The sequence below is a fragment of the Sus scrofa genome, chromosome 8, assembly GCF_054392235.1.
Source record: "Sus scrofa isolate SSC_HxYL_T2T_F1_AM1 chromosome 8, Sscrofa_HxYL_maternal_Yorkshire_Landrace_v2.0, whole genome shotgun sequence".
Classification (NCBI taxonomy): domain Eukaryota; kingdom Metazoa; phylum Chordata; class Mammalia; order Artiodactyla; family Suidae; genus Sus; species Sus scrofa.
The window spans coordinates 70,433,545-70,456,286 of NC_139390.1; positions in this window are offsets into that span (position 1 = coordinate 70,433,545).

Consider the following 22,742-nt stretch of genomic DNA (forward strand, 5'->3'; position numbering starts at 1 on the left):
ACATATACCACTTTCTACATAGGATGTTATATGTGAACCTCACAGTAACCACAAGAAAAAAATTTACAGTAAATAATCTAAAATAACACTACATAAAACCAACAAAATATGTGGGGGGAGAGAAAAAAAGAAACAGAGATGAATCACATAACAACAGAAAACAGTGAACAAAATTGCAATAATTACATGCTTGCCAGTAATTACCTTCAATGTAAATAGACTAAATTCACCAATCAAAAGACAGAGTTGCTGGGAAAAATAAAAGATCCATCCACGTTACATATAAAAAACTCACTTCAGAAATAAGAATACACTCAGACTGAAGGTTAAGGAGTGAAAAAAAAATATTTCCATGCAAATGATTATAAAAATAAGCTGAAACACATCGTGGCTCAGTGGTAATGAATCCAAAGGTGTGTATGAGGAGGCAGGTTTGATCCCTGGCCTTGCTTAGTGGGTTAAGGATCTGGCATTGCTGTGAGCTGTGTTATAGGTCACAGATGTGGTTCAGATCTGGCATCACTGTGGTTGTGGCATAGGCTGGCAGCTGTAGCTCCAACTTGACCCCTAGCCTAGGGTCTTCCATATATCATGAGTGCTGCCCTAAAAAATAAATAAAGCTGGAGCAAATACACTCAGAAAAAATAGATTTTAAAATAAAAATTAGGAGTTCTCTTGGTGGCTCAGTGGTTAACGAATCAGACTAGGAACGATGAGGTTGTGGGTTCAATCCCTGGCCTTACTCAGTTAAGCATCTGGCATCACTGTGAGCTGTGGTGTGAGTCACAGATGCAGCTTGGATCCCGTGTTGCTGTGTCTCTGGCATAGGCTGGCAGCTACAGCTCTGATTAGACCCCTAGCCTGGGAACCTCCATATGCCGCAGGTGCAGCCCTAGAAAAGACAAAAAAATAAATAAAATAAAAATTAGGACTTTCTATGGTGGCTCAGCAGGAGCAATGCAGTCTGAGAATGTGGGCTTGATCCCTGGTCTCAATCAGTGGGTTAAGGATTTGCATCACTGCAAGCTATGGCATAGGTCACAGATGTGGCTCAGATCCAGTATTGCTGTTGCTGTAGTGTAGGCCTGCTGCTGCAGCTCCAATTCAGTCCCTAGCCTGGGAACTTCCATATGCTGCAATTTCAGCCATGAAAAAGAAAACAATAATAAAGGAAAATGTAAAAACATTACATAATGATGAAAGAATCAATTCAGAAAGAAGATATAACATTATTAATTTATATGTACCCAAAATATATACATCAAGATATGTAACGCATACCAAATTGAAAGGATAAATTTGAAAAACATATAATAATAATAAGGATCTTTAACACCCCACTTACATCATTGGATAGATCATCAGAAAGAAAATCAACAAGAAAATATCCAATTCATGATAACTTAGACAAAGTGAACTGAACAGATATATGTGGTGGGGGAGAGAAAGGGGGTGAGAGAGAATTCTATTCAAAAGCAGCAAAACAAACATTCTTCTCATGTGCCCGTGGAACACTTTCCAGAATAGATTTCATGTTACATCACAAAATAAGTCTCAATAAATTCAAGAAAATTGTGGTTATGTTAAGCAACCTGAAGCACAATGGTATGTAACTAGAAATCAGTCACAGGAAAAAATGGAGACCACCACAAAAACATGGAAATTAAACAACATGCTACTGAGTAATCAATTGGTCATCAAAGAAATAAAAGGAGAAATACTTTGAGATAAATGCAAACAGAAATATAACATACCAAATTCTATGGGAGGCAGCAAAATAGATTCTGAAAGGGATGTTCATAGCTGTATAGCACTACATCAAAAAACAAGAAAACTCTAAAATAAATAATCTAACGTTACACCTAGAAAAGCAAATAAAGCCCAAACTTAGTAGAAAGAAGAAAATGATAAAGTAAAAATTGTCATAACTCCTTATCAGTAAAGTTGCAAGATACAAAATCAATATATAGAAATCTATGGCATATACACTAGTAATGGATTATCAGAAAAAATACAAAAATTATAGAAAACAGTGACATTTATAATTGCATCAAGACTAATAAAATACTTAGGGATAAATTTAACCAGGGAGGTGAAAGAAAATTATAAGGCACTAATGAAATAAATTGAAGAAAACACAAACAAATGGAAAGATACTTCATGCTCATGGTTCAAAATAGTTAAGGTTGTTAAAATGTCCATGCTACCCCAAGCAATCTTCAGATTCAAGACAGTCCTTATCAAAATTCCAATGGCATATTTCATAAGACTAGAACAGATAATTGTTAACATTTGTAAAAACCTAATTTGCAAAGAAATTTTGCCAATGAAAAAGGTGGAAGTATCATGCTTCATGATTCTAAGTCACATTACAAAGCTATAGTAATCAAAACAGAGTTGTACAAAAAAGACACAAATCAACTGAGCACAGCTGAGAGCCAAGAAACAAACCCACACATATATATACAATTTGTGACAAAAAACATAATGAAAAAAGGTCAGTTCCTTCAATAAAAGTTCTAGGAATACTGAACAGTCACATGCAGAGGGATTAAACTAGACTACTCTATTACATCATGCAGAAAAGTAAGTCAAAATGAATTAAATACTTGAATATAAGGCTTGAAACCATAAAATTCCTGGAAGAAAAAAATATAGGTAGTAATGTCACTGACATCAGTTTTAGTGATGTTTTTGTGGATCTGATTCCAAAGGCAAGGTAAAAAAGAGCAAAAAATTTAAAAATGAACTATATCCAACTAAAGAGGTTTTGCATAGCAAAGGATATTATCAGCAAAACAAAATGCAACCTATCAAGAAGATATTTGCAAAACAAATATAAGAGATCAACATCCAAAATAAATAAAGAACTCATACAACTGAACAGCAAAGAAACCACCCAGTTAAAAGTGGACAGAGAGTTTGAATAGACATTTTTCAAAAATGATATGCAGATAGCCTTCAGGAACATGAAAAGATGCTCAACATCACTAATTATTAGGAAGATTCCAATCAAAACTATGATGAACTGTCCCTCACTTCTGATAGAATATCTGTTATTTAGAAAAAAAAAAAGGAATAATAAATGTTGGAGTGAATGTAGAGGAAAGAGTACCCTTGTGTACTGATGCTGGGATTGTATGTTGGTGCAGCTACTGCGGAAAACATGGAGATTCCTTAAAAAATTAAGAATACTGAGAAGTGGGATATCACCCAGCTATCCCACTTCTCAGTATTTATCCAAAGAACACAAAATCACTCATTTGAAAATATGTATACACCACCATGTTTGTCGAAGCATTATTTACAATGGCCAAGATATGAAAACAACCTAAATCCCCATCAATGGATGAATGAATAAATAAAATGTGGTATGTACATGTACACAGAAAGGAATACTATCCATCCATTAAAAAAACAAAATTTTACCATTTGCAACAACATGATTGAACATTGAGGGATTATACTCAGTAAAATAAATTGGTCAGAGAAAGAAAAGCATCATATTATTGCATTCATAAGTGGAATTTAAACAAACAAAAAAACATACTAAGAGAGAATAAATTTGTGGTAACCAGAGGGGAAGGGGTTTGGATGTGGGCAAAATAAGTGAAGAGGATCTATTTTCTGGTGGTGGATGGTAACAAGACTTGTGGTGATCACTCTTTACTGTGTACAGATATTGAAATATAATGCTATACAACTAAAACTTACAAAATGTAAAAGCAAAAAAACCTTTAATTAATTATGAAACAGGCAAACAAAAAATAACCCCAAAAGACAAAAAATGGGGAATACAAAAAGTAGGGACAAAGACAAAATCAACAAGCAGAAAACTATAGCAACAAAATGATAGATTACAATCCAACTACACTGATAATCATCTTAAATATTTGTGCTCGAAGTACATCAATTAAAAGACAGAGATGGTGAGAGTGGATCAAAAAACATAAACTAATTATATGTTGTCTACAAGGACAATTTAACTATAAACATAAAGATTAAAAATAATAGAGAATGACATGCTAACACTAGACCAAAGAATGTGGGAGTAGCTACATCAATTTCAAACATTTCAGATTTCACAGCAAGGAAAATTATTATTAGAGATAAGGGGGGACTTTATGTAATGATAAAGAAATCAATACTTCAAGAGGAGACAATGATTCCTAATGTGTATATGCCATTAACAGAGAATCTAAATATGTAAGGGGAAAAAACTGATGGAAAAAACAAGGAGAAATAGATGAACCCAATATTGCGTTTGGACACTTTCAAAATCCTATATAAAAATGGGAAAATCCAACAGGTGTTTATCAGTAATGACATAGTTGAACTCAACATCATTAATCAACTAAATATAATTGACATCTGTAGACTACTTCATCCTACATCAGCAGAATTCATACTTTTTTCAAGCCCACATGGAACATTCGCCTAGGACAGACCACATTATGAGCAATAAAACACTTCTTAAGTTAAAAAGAATAGAAATCATATTTGCATACCACAATGGATTTAAACTAGAAATAAGTAACAGAAACATAGCTGGGAAATCACAAAATATATGGAGATTAAATAACAGACTTTTAAGTAAAACAAAGTTCTAAGTAGATCTCAAGATAAATTTCAAAATATTTTGAAATAAACTTACTAAAATTTGTGGGAAGCAGAGAAAACAGTACTTAAAGGGAAATTTACAGCCTTGAATCTAAGCTTTTTATCTTAGGAAACTGGAAAAATAAGAGCAAGTTAAATCTTAAATAGAAGAAAATAATAGAAATTGGATCATAAATCAATGAAATTAAAAACGGAATCAATAAAGAAAATCAGTGAAATCAAGTTTTTTGGGGGGAAAATCAATATCTTTAGTCAGAAAAACTAAGAAAAAATGCCACAAATCAATATTTATCACTGTCGAGAGGACGTTACAAGAAATCCCATGCACACTAAAATGGTAGTTGTAGAATGTTATAAGTGACTCTATGCTCACAAATTTGATAACAGGTGGAAATGGATCAATTTCTTGAAAGCCACAAGCTGCTATAATGCACATAAGAAGAAATAGACAATTTCAATAAACTTAAATCAATAATTTATAACTTTCCAAAATAGAAAGCACCAGGACCATATGGGCTCACTAATGAATTCTACCAACCATTTAGAAGAAAGAAGGAAGAAATACAAATTCTCTGCAGTTTTTCCACAGAAGATAAAAGCAGAAGCAATACTTTCTAACTCACTCTATGGGGTTACCACTAACTTAATACCAAAAGATTACAAAATTATTACAGGAAAAGAAAGCCCAAGACTATATCTCACATGAACTAAAATATAAATATCCTTCACAAAATATTAACAAATTGTATCCAACACCGAATAAAAAGAATTATATACCACAACCAAATGGGATTTCTCCCATATATATAAGGCTACTTCAACATTCAAAAATCAATTAATATGACCCATAATATCAACAGGCTAAAGAAGAAAAGTTATATTATCATATGAATACATGCAGAAAAACTATTTGGTAAAATCTAATACCCATTTTTGATGAAGACGCTTAGCAAACTAGGAACAAAGAGGAACAATCTCAGTAAAGTATATCTACAAAAACCTATGGCTAATGTTATACTTAATGGTGAGAAATTTGAAGCTTTTGCAACAAAATCAGGAACCAGCAAAGCTATCTGTCAGCACCATTTTTCAACATTGTACTAGAAGTTCCAGCTAATGCAAAAAGACAAAAAAGGAAATTAATAAAGACTAAGGTAAGTATTTTTATTTTCAGATCATATGACTATATACATATAAAATCCAAAACAATAGACAGAAAAACGCTGCTGGATCTAGTAAGAAATTATAGCGAGTTTATAGGATTAGCATCCCCCCGAAAATGAGATATTTAAGTATAAATCTAACATATATATAAAAAACTGTATGAGGAAAACTGTAAAACTTTGATGAATGAAATTAAATAATAAGTGGAAAGATATTCCATGTTCATGGAGAAGGAGATTCAATATTGTCAAGATGTCAGTTTTTTTCCCAACTTGATCTACAGATTCACTGTGCTCTCAATAAATATCCCAGCAGTTATTTGGTGGATATCAACAAATGGATTCTATGGTTTATAAGGAGAACAAAAACTCAGAATAGATAACCCAATATTGAAATAGAACAAGTCACAAGACTGACATTTCTTTAAGTCAAGGCATACTATAAGGCCTCAAGTAGTCAGGACAGTGTGGTATTGGTGAAAGAATAGACAGAAGATTGACAGGAGGAAGCAGCATGGAAATAGACCCATAGAAGTATCATCAACTGATTTTTGACAAATGATAAATAGCAGTGCAATAGAGAAAAGATATCTTTCAACAAATGGTTCTAAAACAATTAGACCCCCACATGCCAAAAATGAATCTAGGCACAAACCTTACCCTTTCACCAAAATTAACTCAGAATGGATAACAGACGTACATGAAAAACTCAAAATTATAAAACTCATGGGAGATAATAGAGGAGAAAACCTGGATGACTTTGGGTACAGTGATAATTTCAGGTGAAAAACCAATAGCAAAGTCCATGAAAGAAAGAATAGATGAGCTAGATTCATTATTAAAAGCTTCTACCTACCAAAGACAGTATAAAGAGAATGAGAAAATAGGCAGTCTAAAAATTATATATATATGTATATATATATAAAATAAAAGTGGTTATCTGAAATATGCAAAGGAAACTTCAAACTTAATAATAAGAAAAACCTGAATAAAAAATGGGCCAAAGATCTGATCAGATACCTCACAAATGATGGCAAATAAGCATGTGAAAAGTATTCAACATTATATGTCGTTTGGGAATTGCAAGTCAACAATGAGATATCATTTATATCTAGTATAATGACCCAAATTCAAAACACTGACCGTATAGATGCTATTAAGAATGTGGAGCCACAGGAATTCTCTTATTGCTGGTGTGGGAATTCAAAATAGTATAGCCACTTTGGAAAACAGTTTGGTGGTTTCTTACGAAACTAAATATAGTCTTACCATGGGATAAAGCAGTGATGCTCCTTGGAAATGCTGAAGTGAGTTAAAAATTTATGTCCACACAAAAATATGCACATGGATGTTTGCAGCAGCTTTAGTCATAATTGCTGAAACTTGGAAACAACCTTCAGGAGATGAATGTGTTTATATAAACTGTGATCATTACAGACAATGGAATATTATTCAGCACCAAAATGATCAAGCTGTGAAAAAAAAAATGGATGAACTGTAAATGTATATTACTAAATGAAAGAAGCCAATCAGAAAAGGCTACATACTGGAGTTCCTGTTGTGGCTCAGCAGGGTAGGAACCAGATATTGTGTCTGTGAGAATGTGGGTTCCATCCCTGGCCTTCAGTGGGCTAAGGATGTGGCCTTACTGCCTGCTGCAGTTAGATCACAGATGTGGCTTTGATCCAGCATTGCTGTAGCTGTTGTACAGGCTGGTAGCTGCAGCTGGGAACTTTCATGTGCTACAGGTGTGGCCTTAAAAAGAAAAACAGAATTACTTTAACTATATGACGCATTCTGAAAAAGGCAAACTATGAAGAGAATAAAACATTTAGTGGTTGTCGGGAAGTGGGGTGGATGGATAGGTAGAGCACAGAGTGTTTCTAAGGCAGTGAAACTCTGTATGATACTACCATGGCAGATATATGTCATTACACATTTGTTAAAACCCACAGAGTACACAACACCAAGACTGAATCTTAATGGACTTTGGGACTTAATGGAATCTTAATGGACTATGGACTTTGGGTTGCAATGATATGTCAATATAGGTTCATCAGTTGTAGCTAAAATATCACTTTGGTGCAGAATATTGACAGTGGAGGAGACTGTGCATGTATGGAAATGGGATATGTGGGAACTCTCTGTGCATTGTTATCAACATGCTGTGACCTAAAAGTGATCTAAAAATATATTAATTAAAACTGCAGAGTATGGGCAGGGGCTGGTTATAGTATATAAGGTAATACTTGGGAGCTTCAAAATAATAATGCAATTACATATCTTGATTGTGGTTGTAGTTTCATAAAGCTATTCCTGGGATAAAATTTCAGAGAACTACTTTCATAAAGGTAATCCTGGGATAAAATTTCATAGAATTTCATAGAGTTGCATAAACAAATTAGTGTATATATGGCAATGAGTGTAAATAGTCTCACTGAATTATACAAAAATGCATTTATATTTCATATTTACCTATATACTCAACTCTACCATTCTTTATTCGTGCACATTTGAGTTACTGTATAGTGTATTTTCATTTAAATCATTTCACATTGATCAGCCAAAGTCACACTATTCTTGCATTCCTGTGATAAATTTACCTTGATTACAGTATGCGATCTTATTAATATATTGTTGAATTCAGTTTGCTAATATATTGTGGAGGATGTTTTCATCTATGTTCATCGGGATATTGACCCTTGTGCGTGTGGAATGGGGGGATTCCTTGTCTGGTTTTAGGATCAGGGCAATGCTGGCCTCATAAAATAAGTTTGGAATATTTCCTCTTCTCTTTTTTGGAAGAGTTTGAGAACAACTGTCATTAATTATTCTTTGAATCTTTGCTACCATTCACCAGAAAAACCATCTTGTCCTGGACGTTTGTTCTTTGGGAGATTTTTGATTAGTCATTTAATCTCTTTACTAGTAATCAATCTGTTTATGTTTTCTAATTCTTCATGATGCAATCTTTGTGGTTGTATATGTCTATGAATTTACCCATTTCTTCTATGTTATCAAATTTGTTGGCATATAATTGTTCATACTAGTCTCCATAATTATTTGTATGTAAAATTTGTATTGACTTTTTTCTTTCAGGTTTTTGTTTAGATCATCTAACTTCTTCATGGTACTCTCAATTGCTAACCTTATTGAGGATTCCTTGTACATACTGAATCATTTTTCTCTAGCTGCTATCAGGATTCTCCCTTTGTCTTTGGCCCCTGACAATTTGACCATAACATGTATTGAAGTAGATTTCCTTGAATATAACTTACGTAGAGCTTGTGGAGTCTCTTGGATATGGATCTTAAAGTTTTCATCAAATTTATTAAGTTTTGATCCATTGATTCTTCAGATATTCTTTGTGCCATTCTCTGTATCTCCTGTCCTTCTGGGACTCCTATTTTGCATGTGTTGTTATGCTTTATATCTGTGTTAGGGTAAAGAATGGTCCCTCCAAAGAAAACCATGCCCAATCTTTGGACTCAGTGATTGTTTACCTTATTTGGGAAAAAGGGTCTTTGCTGATGAAATTAAGTGAAAGGTCATCCTGAATTATCCAAGTGGACCATATATCCAATTACAAGTGTTCTTTGAGAGACACATAAATAGGAAGAGGCAATATGCTTATAAGCATAGATATCAGAGCAAGGCATGCCAATAGTCATCAGAAGCTAGAAGAGGCAAACAATGGATTTCCTCTTAACTCCAAAGAGAATATACTCTTGACAAAACTGTGATTTGAACTTTGGACTCCAGATATGTGAGAATAATTTTCCATCATCTTAAGCCAAATATTTTTGTTTTTTTCCATGTTTTATCATTTTTATTGCATACCAGTTATTTTAAGCAATGTAATGTGTGCCTTGAAATCAGATTCCCTACTCCCCAGGTTTTTTTCATGTTTCCACATTGCTGTTAATTTGTATAGTGACACTCCTGAACTAATTCTGTAAGTCCGTATTATTTTCTATGTGGCTGCATGTAAATGTATTCTCAGTTAGCTTAGTGGTCAACTAATACATAGTTTTGGTAAATTTCTTGAACCAGTAAAACTCTCAATTTTCTGAGGATTTCTGCATGCATGCTGTAGTGTTAGAGAATCTGGCAGAACTGTACAACTTTGCCTTAGATTTCTCTTTCTATGCAGGCAGAGCCTCAAAGTTAGTGAGAGGGTAGAGGTTAAGACTTTCTTAGATTCACAGGAATAGGCTAAGACTTTCAAAGCTTCCTATTGATATCTCATTCTTCATATTTTCCTTTTAAGATTTTTGCCCAGCCTCTTATCTGCAGCACATTATAGCCATCTTAGGCTGCCATAATGTAAAACAATCACCATTGACTGTTTTTGACTCATTTCCTAGTGATCAGGATTTCCTCACTGAGTAAGGCCTGACTCTAGTCAAATAAAGACAAGTGGATGTGGCTTTTTCCATATTCCAGAAAGGCCAAATAGTGAAATTCTCTAGGCATGGCTTTTCTAAGAGGCTCCAAACCCATATTCTTGTACCAGAGGCTGCTAGCTTGATGATTTTCACAATTACCATTGTTTCAGGATTGCTAGATTTTAAGGCTACCATGATGCTAGGAAGAAGGGAATTGTAATAGGACAATTTAAGTGCTTATCAAAATTCAGTCATTTTTCATGAAAAAACATTCCTCAGATTGTTGTAAACTGTGGTTATTTGCAGAGTTCTGAAACATTAGATTCTGACAATGTTTGCCAGTGTTTGCAAACTTTTATAGGGGTTAGATTTAGAGAGCTTTTTTCTGAAAATCTGTAAGTTTTCCCTCAAAGCACATTTGTGGTTTTGGGAATGTTTGATTCCAATTTCATTTTTCTAGGTTCTGTTTAGAAGTATGTAATTATTCTTAAAAACAAGGGCTCTATTGTTTGTGTGTTTCAGTTGTTCTTTTTTAAAAAATTATAGTTGATTTACAATACTGTGCCAATTTCTGCTATATAGCAAAGTGATACTTTTTATATTATTTAATATACTTTTTATATTATTTTCCATCATGGTCTACCCTTTTAAGAGATTGGATATATCTCCCTGTGCTATACAGCAGGACCTCATTACTTATCCATTCTAAATGCAATAGTTTATATTTACTAAACCCAGACTTCCAGTCCATCCCACTCCCTCCCTCTCCTGCCTTGGCAACCACAAGTCTGTGTTCTATGTCTGTGAGTCTGTTTCTCTTTTGTAGACATGTTCATCTGTGCCATATTTTAGAGTCCACATGTAAGTTATATCATATGGTTTTTTTTCTCTTTCAATTGTTTTTGTTTGTTTGCAAGTTTCTTCTCTCAGATTTATCTATTCCCATGATTTTTCTCCTTCTACTTTATAGAAATAATATACAATCTTTTCAATTGGTAGTATCTCTTTGTTTTTGCAACTCTTCTTTTGCTTACACACACACACATACACCTTTACTTAAACATATTTTCTCTCATTTCTATAAGGGTTATGAGGAATTAAATTACAAAGAGGTGCTTGCTCTATCAATAGAATGTTAGGAGAACCTAACATTCATTATTTATATTTAATAGATCTATACATGCACAGATTGATAATGAACATATATCTATAATTTAACAAATATCTAACTTGATCCTGTATTTTGAAAAAAAAATTGTTTTGAAAGAGTTTTCTTATTGTTCATGGTCACTTTATTTATTTATTTATTTATTTGTTTGTTTGTTTGTTTATTTATTTATTTTTGTTTTTTAGGGCTGTGCCTGTGGCATATGTAAGTTCCCAAGCTAGGGGTTGAATCAGAGCTGCAGCTGAAGGCCTACACCACAGCCACAGCAACGCAGGATCCCAGACACATCTGTGATCTATACCAGAGCCCATGGCAATGCCAGATCCTTATCCCACTGATCGAGGCCTGGGATCAAACCCACATCCTTATGAATACTGGTCGGTTTCATTAACTGCTGAGCCACAATGTGAACTCCCCATGGGTACTTTAATCAAGCAAAAGATACTCATGTTTAGTATTCTCTAGTATGAATTCTTTCAACACTGAAAGAACAGTTAGTAGAAAAATTAGCAAGAAAAAGACCCTTGATTTAGAAGTTGCTTTCTATGCTAAATGAGAAAAAGTCTTGAGTCTATATGTCATTAATAGGAATGGAAGTATAAGTTGGACATTACTCTAGTAAAGATATAAATTCCATTCCTCCAGTGTGTTTGTTAAAATATGTGTAAACTAAAAGATATGAATACTCACTTGTAAAAAATAATAGTATTGTCTAGTTAAAAATAGCAGCTACCAAGATAGTTTCTAAATATGAATACTGAAGTATTGTGAGCAGGCAGAACAGTGTATATGAAAAAAAAAAATTACCATCTCTGATGTAAGGTTTCTATCTGAGTAAAAATGTAACTTTTCTTCACGAACTTCCTGTGCATTTCAGTTGTAATTACATAACCAGTGCTTTTGTGCCTCCCTTTTTTATTCCTTTTACTTCTGAAGCCTATACTGCATTCATAAGAATTGGAGAATAAAATGGTTATTGAGATTGGAGTTAACTCCATCATTTTGAAGTGTTTTCATAAAATGCAAACAAAGCCTTTTATATTTTTTTGGTTTCCAGTGGTGCTCAGGCAAGTTGGATTTGTGGAATCTATATTATGCAAAGATAAGTGGCTCATACTTTACATATAACCAGGGTCTGTGCTTTACTCATGGGAGTGAAGCAATCTTCATTTTTAGGAATCACTTCTCTTGAAGGGACAAATAATCAGCAATGTTACCATAAGCTCTTAGTACAGTATGGTTCTACATATTAATAAAATGTTTCTTTTCATAAGCCTTGATCAAAGAAGAAGCTATCAGGTTGAATTTGGTAAGCTTTCCATTGCATTTTTTCAAGAGTTAAGTATATCTGTTTGAATTTTAATATTCTATAGAAGGCATCTTATAGGTGAACAAAAAAATGCCGTGTTGCATTATTGAGAAAATCCCCACCATCTTTTGGAAATCCTGCTGGAAAACTACCAGTAGTTATTAATTTAACAGAGCAGAGGAGTCCAAGCTTACTAAAATATTATATTCAATTAATTATCCAGTAGCCTGCAGGAGCAGCACAATTAAATACCTATCAGATATCCCTAAGAACACTGAATTAGTTACAGATACTCACAACAATAACTATCTCTTCATCTAGAAGAATAATGAAATAATTATAAGGCGAAAGCATCCCCTAAGGTTATAGAGAAGACCTGGAACTTAGCCCAGGTGTATTTTGAGGATAAAGATGAAGCTAGGGCACCTCAGATGTAAAGGGGCTTCCTGGTTTGGGTATAGAGTAACAACATGCTGACAAACAAATTTGCTAAACATAACCATTAAGCAATTCAATAAACATTTTCACTTTCTCTCAAACACATATGACAGTAGAAACTGTGAAATAAATTGACCCCAATATTCAGTTGAGTGTGAAGCCCCTGGGACAAGTCCAGCCAAGTAGGTGGAGACATGTATGCCTGGCAATAGCTGGCCTGGAATATATTTTTCTAAGAAGAATTCAGATTAGAAAAGAGAGGGGCATAAAGGTTCCAGAAGGAGAAAAGAATGACTCTGTCTTATATTAAATTGTTTTTCTTTCTACAAGTCTTCATTTTAAAAGATTTTTAACCAGAAGAATAATTTTTAAAAATACAATAGTAACAAATGGTACACTGTGGATCTCAGTCTACAGGCTTTTCTGATTGCAGCATCTCACAAGATACTTAACTTGTAAGATGGGAAAGTTCTTTTGTTGATTTACTTTGATATACCAAGATACAGAAGAGTAAATAGAATGTTAGCAAAATGATTTTTCTGTCCCTTTCTCATTATCATTTATGTTCTAATTATTATTTCCTCAAAAATATTGTACATGCTACTAACTTAAAGCTTTGGGAACATTTTTAGTCTATTTCTAGATTTAAAAACCTTCACTTCTCATTTGTTAACTTGCTTATTTTATGCTTCCTCCTTTCATAGAATTCAAGCTCCATGAGTACCAATACATATTTTCTTCATTCTACTACCACTAATGTCCATATTAATACCTGAGGCAAATATTGAGCTCAGTAATTTTAGTAGGTCTTATTGTGACTTTATTCACAAATATATTATACAAATATTGGTGTAAAACCAATAAGCTGCATGGTGTTCATATTGAAAATAAAAACCTCCATGTTTGTTATACAACAAAAAATATATATATATAAGATTAAAGGATTTTATTTTCAAGTTTTGTCTGGTTGTCAAAAACATCTAATGTCTGCATTCTCTAAGTTTTATCTTTGAGTAATATGATTTTTTTTTCCTCAATAAAATGGCATGTTATCAAGATGAAGAGGAGATTTAAGTATCAGACATGTTTAAATTAGATGTGCCTTAAGGTCTCTTCTAATCCTGAGAATTCAAGGGGACTTTGATTCTTAAGAAATGAGAGACTTCCAGGGGAGCTTTGCCAGTCAGTAACTGCTTAGAACTCTAGATACCTTATAATTTATTTTACAAACTGGAACACTTCAGAAGTGAAATGAGATGTTTTGAATTATTAGACCAGGACAACTGGCATAAAGGATACTATCTAGAGAAAACTGGGATTTTATTTCCCAGTATGAAGAGTGATGTATTAAGATAGTCAATTACTATCAACTCTCAGAAAGAGCTGAAAAAAAAACTCCTAGTGAGTCTGAAGATAAATTTTACATACACATATACATAAAGAGATGCTGATAAAAGTTTGAGGTCCACAGTATGTGGAAGGTCTGAGCAGGACATGGTAGGACATACATTTCAGTAGTCAGAAATGGGCTGGTCATAAATGCAGGGAGGAGGGTTCACATCTTACTGATCATCTTTACTCCAGGCATCTGTTTCATTTAAAACCTATTTCATCTGTCTGCTTCTTTGCCAAAGATTTCAGTGTATGCATTTTGGGAAAATAAATCAATGAAACTGGATATTATCATCACAGAGCCAAATTCACAGCAAACAAAGTTTTACCAAATGAAAAACTCCATTCAAAAAAACATTGATGACCTAACAAAAAACTGGAGGGATTAATACAAATTGCACTCCATCCAGGCTAAAGAGTAGCAAGTGATAAAGATAACTTCCTTATAAACTTGTGACCAAGGTAGAATTATCCAAATATTTAGTGTCTGTGTATGGGTTTGCTCTTCTAATTCCCAAAGAGTTGGTTAAATTGTTTCTTCTAAAGTAGATCTGCTCATTGTGGTTTGCATCTAGCCACTATTTATGTATAACATATTTACTGTAATGCTCTTAAGTCTGAAAAGTGTTTCTAATAGAGAGTTGCAGTTATCTGGCTCACATTCCTATAGTTCTTTCCCTGAAATATTTGTGGGTGCTCTTTTTAGAACAGAAACAACAGATAAATTGTTCTTTAAGAGTGATAGGAATCATGTGAATAACCTCAAGACTAGAATAAAGAAAGTGTATGACTGCCATCGTGACAACAGGAATAAAGCTGAAGGATATTATGTAAAGTTAAACTATTCACAGCAAAACAAAACAAAACAAAACAAAAAACAACCCCAAACATTCCTGAAGATTGAAAACTCAGGCTACTTCCTGAGGATGCTCAGTATAAGAAAACTAATTGCCACTGACTCTCTCTTGGATTAACCAGTTACAAAGAAACCAAGGCTGATAGCATGTTCTTATTATGTACTCTTGATGCATCAAGGAGTGCAGAGATTAGCTCAAAGATGGATCATAGTGCTTGATTATGTTTGTATGCATCCGCAAGTGTTAAGTGAATAAAGAGGTCTTCAGAACAGAAAGTGTTAAAATGTTTACAGATGTTTTCATGTATAATATTTTACCATTTTCTTGTGTTTGCTTTTGCTTTATATATGTATTTCTGGTTGAAGTCATCCTACATTCAGTATATATGTACCACATCTCTCAGTATTCAAAATAACTTTTTTATGGCTTTGGATTTTGTGAACATAATCTCGACATAGAAACAAAAACTTTAAGATTATTTTGGAAAAAATTTTATGTTAAGGGAAAAATAATTTAAAAAAATACTGTGGGAAAACATTCAAAATAGTATCTGGGGCTGTTACTGGAAATGGTAATCATTTCCTTGCTGCTTGGTAAATCATGTAGTATATAAATGTTATATTCTTAACTTTAAAGGCTTAACCAGAAAAAAGGCAATAAAAAAGGCTAAAAAGTTTAGAAAATTAACTTGACCTAGTTTTACTGACTTGGGTATTTTAAGGTATCTATGTATTTTTTTATTTATAAATTTCAAAATAAAGTTTAGAATTGATGTATTTCATAATAGATGATGTGAAAATTAACTTGTAATATAGAAATTATACTTTATAAAATGTATTTGTAAACAAGAAATAATTCCCATTTTTATATTTGTGATTGTAGTAGATAGGCAAAATAAAAATAGAAATGGCCAGAGGAATATATTTAACCTACCAGCAAATTATATAAAATATAAATACTGAAATCTCAAAGGTAAAAAAAAATAAAGCAAAACAAATTCTCCAAATAAAAATTAGAAAACAGGAGTTCCCCTCGTGTCACAGCAGAAATGATCCTATCCCTGGCTTCACTCACTGGGTTAGGGATCTGGCATTGCCATGAGCTGTGGTATAGGTCACAGATGTGGCTCAGATCTGGTGTGGCTGTGGCTGTGGTGTAGGCCAACAGCTGCAGCTCCAATTAGACCCCTAGCCTGGGAACTTCCATATGCCACGGGTGTGGCCCTAAAAAGACAAAAAAGACAAATAAATAAGAGAAAACATAAGAATGAATCACTAGAATTTTGCTATTTTGGCCAATTTTATACTAACTCATTAAAAGATAATGATTATAAATTTCAATATAAATGTCAGATGATGAATATAGAATAGCTGAGATCCAAACCCAGCTGTTGTAAATTTACTTCAATATTATCAGATTTACTCTGCCTTTCATAAGCGCACATATTAGAAATGGGCCATGCATTGTATACCCTGTATGGAATAATAATGAAGTCTAGTTATAAAATTTGACCAGCTGAAAATACTAATAAACACTTAAGTACATATTTACATGGAGAAAACAATATCCATTCTATGTTATGAAAACATATCATTATATCTACATACAGATATATAACTTTGTAGTTATTTACATACAATACAGCTATTTGAACTTTTATAAAGAATTCAACATAATAAATTCATGGACTAATATTTTGATTCATTTTCACATGGGATCTAGAAGATATTTCCCTTTTAATTATATAATAAAATCGATGACAGCAGAGATTTAGTCTTCAGTGATGTTTTTAAATTGAGGTATAATGGACATTTATTAGTTTCATGTCTACAAAACAGTGATTTGATAACTGTATATTGTGGGGTAATCACCACAATAAATCTAGTTATTATTGAGCACCTTGCACAATTACAAAATTATTATGTTGTCTTAGGATGAAGACTTTTGAGCACACTCTTAGCAACTTTCAAATACATAATACAGTATTATTAACTATAGTTATCATGCTGAATATTGTATCCCAGTCATTTATTTTTAATTTTTAAAATTTATTTATTTATTGGAGAATAGTTGCTTTACAGTGTTGTTTAGTGAAATGATTCAGCCTTAATATATATACTCACACACACACATTTTTTAAGATTTTTGAATTTGTTTTTGAAATCTATGAGTCGATGTTTTATAAATAGGTTCATTTGTGTCATAGTTTAGATTCCATATATAAGGTATCATATACGATATTTGTCTTCGTCTCACTTCACTTAGGATAAACTCTAGATCCATCCATGTTGCTACAAATGGCATTAATGTATTCTTTTTATGGCTAAGTAATATTCCATTGTCTATATTACCACATCTTTATACATTCCTCTGTTGATGGACATTTAGCTTGCTTACATGTCCTGGCTATTATAAATAGAGCTGCAGTAAACATTGGAGGCATGCATAAATATTTTTAAATTATGGTTTCTGCCAGACCCCAAATAGCCAAACTAATCCAGAGAATGAAAAACTGACCTAGAGGAATCAGGCTCCCTGACTTCAGACTATACTACAAAGCTACAGTAATCAAAATGACGTGGTACTGTACAAAACCAGAAATATGGATCAGTGGAACAGGGTAGAAAGCCAAGAAATAAGCCCACAAACTTATGGTCAACTATTCTACAGCAAAGGAGCCAAGAACATTCAATGGAGAAAAGACGATCTCTTCAATAAGTGGTGCTGGAAAAAACTGAACAAATAACATATAAAAGAATGAAATTTTGAACACTAACACAATACACAAAAATAAACTCAGAATGGATTAAACCACTAAATGTAAGACCAGATATTATAAAACTCTTAGAGGTAAACATAGGCAGAACACTCTGACATATCTCAACAATGTTTTTTTTGGATCCACCTTATAGAATAATGAAAATAAAACCAAATGGGCTCTAATTAAAATTTAGCAAAGGAAACTATAAACAACATGAAAAGACAACCCACTGAATGGGACACAATATTTGCAATTGAAGAAAATGACAAGGTTTTAATCACCAAAATATAAAAAAGTTCATGAAACTTGATATAAAAAAAAAACAACCCAATCACAAAATGGGCAGAAGACATAGACATTTCTCCAAAGAAGACATACAGATGGCCAAAAAGCACATGAAAAGATCCTCAACATCACTAATTATTAGAGAAATGCAAATCAAAATTACAATGAGGTATCACCTCATACCAGTCAGAATGGCCATTGTCATAAAATCTACAGACAAATTCTGGAGAGGGTGTGGAGAAAGGGAAACCTCCTACACTGTTAGTGGGAGTGTAAAGTGGTACAACTACTATGGAGTTGTGAGGGTTCTTTAAAGATAGAACTAACATATGATCCAGCAATCCCACTGCTTGGCATATATCTGGAGAAAACCATAATTCAAAAAGATACATGCACCCCATTTTTCATTGCAGCACTATTTACAGTAGCCAAGATATGGAAGCAGCAGTGACTTATTTTATAATGAAGTTTATACCTTTGAAATTCCTACACACATATCTCCCATTTTCATATCAAAACAATTACCCATCTGTTCTCTGTACTCATGAGCATTTTTTAAAAAGAGTCTGTATGTAAATGATATATAGTATTGCCTTTCTCTGCTTTATTTCACTTAGCATAACACCCTCAAGTCCATTGATGTTGAAAGGGCAAGTTTCCATTTTTTATTATTAAGGTATATTTGAAATACAACATGATATTAGCTTTGTTTCATAATGATTCAGTATTTTTTTATATTGCAAAATGATGACCACAATAAGTATAGTTAACATTCATCACTATTCATGTAGATATTTTTTCCTTGTGATAAGAACTCTGTAGGTTTGTATTAGTTTTTTCTATATTCTGAGTACTAATCCATTGTTCATTTTTTAAAGTTTTATTGATGGATAATTCTGCTGTACAACAAAGCGATTCAGTTATACATATACGCATATTTATTCTCTTTTAGATTCGTTTATCACAGAATATTGGGTAGAGTTCTCTGTGCTATATAGCAGATCCCCATTGGACAGTCATTCCATATACCTCAGTGTGCATACGCCAATTGCAAAGCCCTAGTCTACTGTACCCTCCAACCTGTCCCCTTTGGTAACCATAAGATTTTCAAGTCTGTGAGTCTGTTTCTGTTCTTCAAAATAAGTTCATTTGTATCCATTTTTAGATTTCACATATAAGTGATATCATATGATGTTTGTCTTTCACTGACTAACTTCATTTAGTATGATAATTTCTAGGTCCATCCATGTTGCTAAAATGCCATTATTTCATTTTTTATGGCTGAGTAATAGTCCATTGTCAATATATACCATATCTTTATCCATTGCTCTGTCAATGAGCATTTAGATTGCTTCCATGTCTTGGCTGTTATAGATAGTGCTGCAATGAATATTGGGGTGTATGTATCTTTTTGAATTATGGCTTTCTCTGGATATATGCCCAGGAGTTGGATTGCTGGATCATATGGAAGTTCTATTTTTAGTTTTCTGAGGAACCTCCATACTGTTTTACATGGTGTTTTTATTAATTTACATTCCCACCAACAGTGTAGGTGGGTAGCCTTTTATCCACAGTCTCTCCATCACTTATTGTTTGTAGATTTTTTGATGTTGGCCATTCTGACTGGTGTGAGATAACACCTCATTGATAACTAGTTTTTAATGTAATAGTCCCATTATTATATTGACCTATGCTCCTTCTTTACTCACTTTTTGAGAGTTTTTTCATAAATGGATCTTAAATTTTGTCATAAAGTTTGCTTCCATCTATAAAGACGATATGTTTTTATCCTCCACTTGATTAATGTCTTTAGTTGTTTTTTGTGTTTGAAAAAAATCTGGTACCATGTGTCCCAGAAGTGGCTGTCCATTATTGACTATAAAAATAAAAATATTCTTATGGAGAAATGGGGATCTTCCCACATTGTTGGTGGGAATGTAAATTGGTACATCCACTATGGAGAACAGTATGGAGGTTCCTATAAAGTTAAAAATAGAATTGCCATATGATCTAGTAACTCCAATCCTGGGCATATATCTGGATAAAACCATTATTCAAGAATATATATGCACCAGAATGTTCATTGCAGCTCTATTTACAATAGCCAAGACATGGAAGCAACCTAAGTGTCCATTGACAGAGGAATGGATAAAGAAAATGTGGTACATTATACAATTGAACTTTACTCAGCCATAAAAAAATAATGAAATAATGCCATTTGCAGCAACATAGATGGACCTAGAGTTTATCATACTAAGTAAACTAAGACAGAGAAAGAAAAATATCATATGCAATCAGTTATATGTGTAATTTAATAAAAAAATACTCAAAAGAACTTATTTAAATAACAGAGAAAGACTCACAGATTTTAAAAACAAAATTTATGGTTAACGAAAGAGAAACATGGTGAGGGATAAATTAGGAGTTTGGATTTAACATATACACATTACTGTATATAAAATAGATAACCAAAAAGGATCTACTGTTGGATTAGCACAGAGAAATCAATATTCTGTAATAACCCATATAGAAAAAGAATCTGAAAGCAATGAATATACTCATAAATATATATATATATAACTGAATCACTTTGTTGTACACTTGAAACTAACAAAATTGTAAAGCAACTATACTCCAATAAAATTAAAAAATAGATAATTTTAAAGATTAGATTTTAGATGAATTTTAAAATTTATTTCAGTCAAATTTTTGGCATTTGGCACATGATAGGTACTAACAAAGTAATTAAATTGGTAAGCAATCTAGAGCAGAGCCAAAGAATAAAATCTGATTGAAATAGAAGATATATTTTGTTTAATCATTCATTCATTATTGATTTTGTTAATAGTTATGTTCTAGTTGGCACCATTGCTGTAGTTCCAGCATAGTATAGTATGATGCCATTAAATTTATGAAGATTGTATGTTAATAGTCAGAGAAAACTTTCCCTTGCCTATATCTCAAGTTGATTGCTATTTTCCTTGTTTTTGTAATCAATTACTTCCAGCTGTGTTAATAGGAATTCTGAAAAAAAAAAGATTTTCTCAATTTTTTTTGATCCTAGTAACTACAGTTATAGAAGAGTATGATTTTGTTTGTGTGTGAGCATTGTAGAGAAATATTCACTATAGTATAATTAGAAGTTTAATCAAGCCAGTGGAGTGTGAGCTGTTGCACAGGAAGCACAGTTCCTGAGGCAACAGAAATCTTATGTCAAAATGTATACTTATTACCTTATTGAGAGTATTTGGGCTTGCAGTTTACCAAAGTGTAAATAGCCAATGGTTTTTATAAGTTGTGTGTAAATTGATTAGCCAATAAACCATACGAAAGTGCATAATAAGCCATTTTACCATATACAGTTACATTCAGGCCTGCCATCCATTGAGCTGTCTTTAAAAGCACGTTTGCAGGATGGTATCTTTATTTCAGAGTTTTTTGTTTATGTATCAGCACACAAAATTTAGTAATTGGCAGTGGGTCTCAGTTCATTTAATATGAATGAGCAAGATCTTAACTCTACCTATTCTATTAAAGGGTCACAGCTCTTAGCTCTCTTGACCTCTACCTAGGTTTAAGGTATTTTATCTACCACAGGGAAAATGCAAATAGCAGGGGCTTCCTTTCTCCTCATGGAAATGCAAAGTACCTTTTACATCAATTTGTATTTATGAATGAAAAAAATGTGAGATTACTTTTATTTATCAGGCCCAAACTGTAGTAAATCATGGCATGAATGTGCACTTTTGGTGGTTTCAGCCACAAATTGAAGTCAACAATAATATTTTCACCTTTTCTTTATGAATAGAAATTTCAAACATAAAATAAACATTTCAAATTGCTTTTTCTTTCAACATGCAGGAGGAGAAACAATTTTCTGAAGTTAATAACATTTCTGCAAAGGCTGTGGGGAAATCATGCAAAGCTAAACTGCATAGCACTGAAGCCTGCTAAACAAAAAAACTTTTTGGAACTTCTATTACATTTTTTTCTTTATTGTTCTATGAGATTTAAAGTACTTTCAAAGAGTAACCACTTTTTAGAAGCTGGATGTCTTATACATCTTAGAGAAGGAGACATTTAAACCATAATTCATTCTTAAATCAATGACAGTCATGAAGGTAAAGAGTTTCTCAGGCATGTTGTCTTTAATTCTTCTAGAAGAATATGAAAGCCATTATTTGTAATATGTATTTCTTAATGAGGACAATATTTCAATGGGTTATAACTTTTTTTGGTTAAAACATTCGTTTTTCCCAATTATGACTGTGATTTTATATAGTAGAATGGACTTTTTTTTTTTTTTCATATCTAGGACTCTTTAAACAAGGAAAACACTCTTTGGAAAAAATAGGATTTGG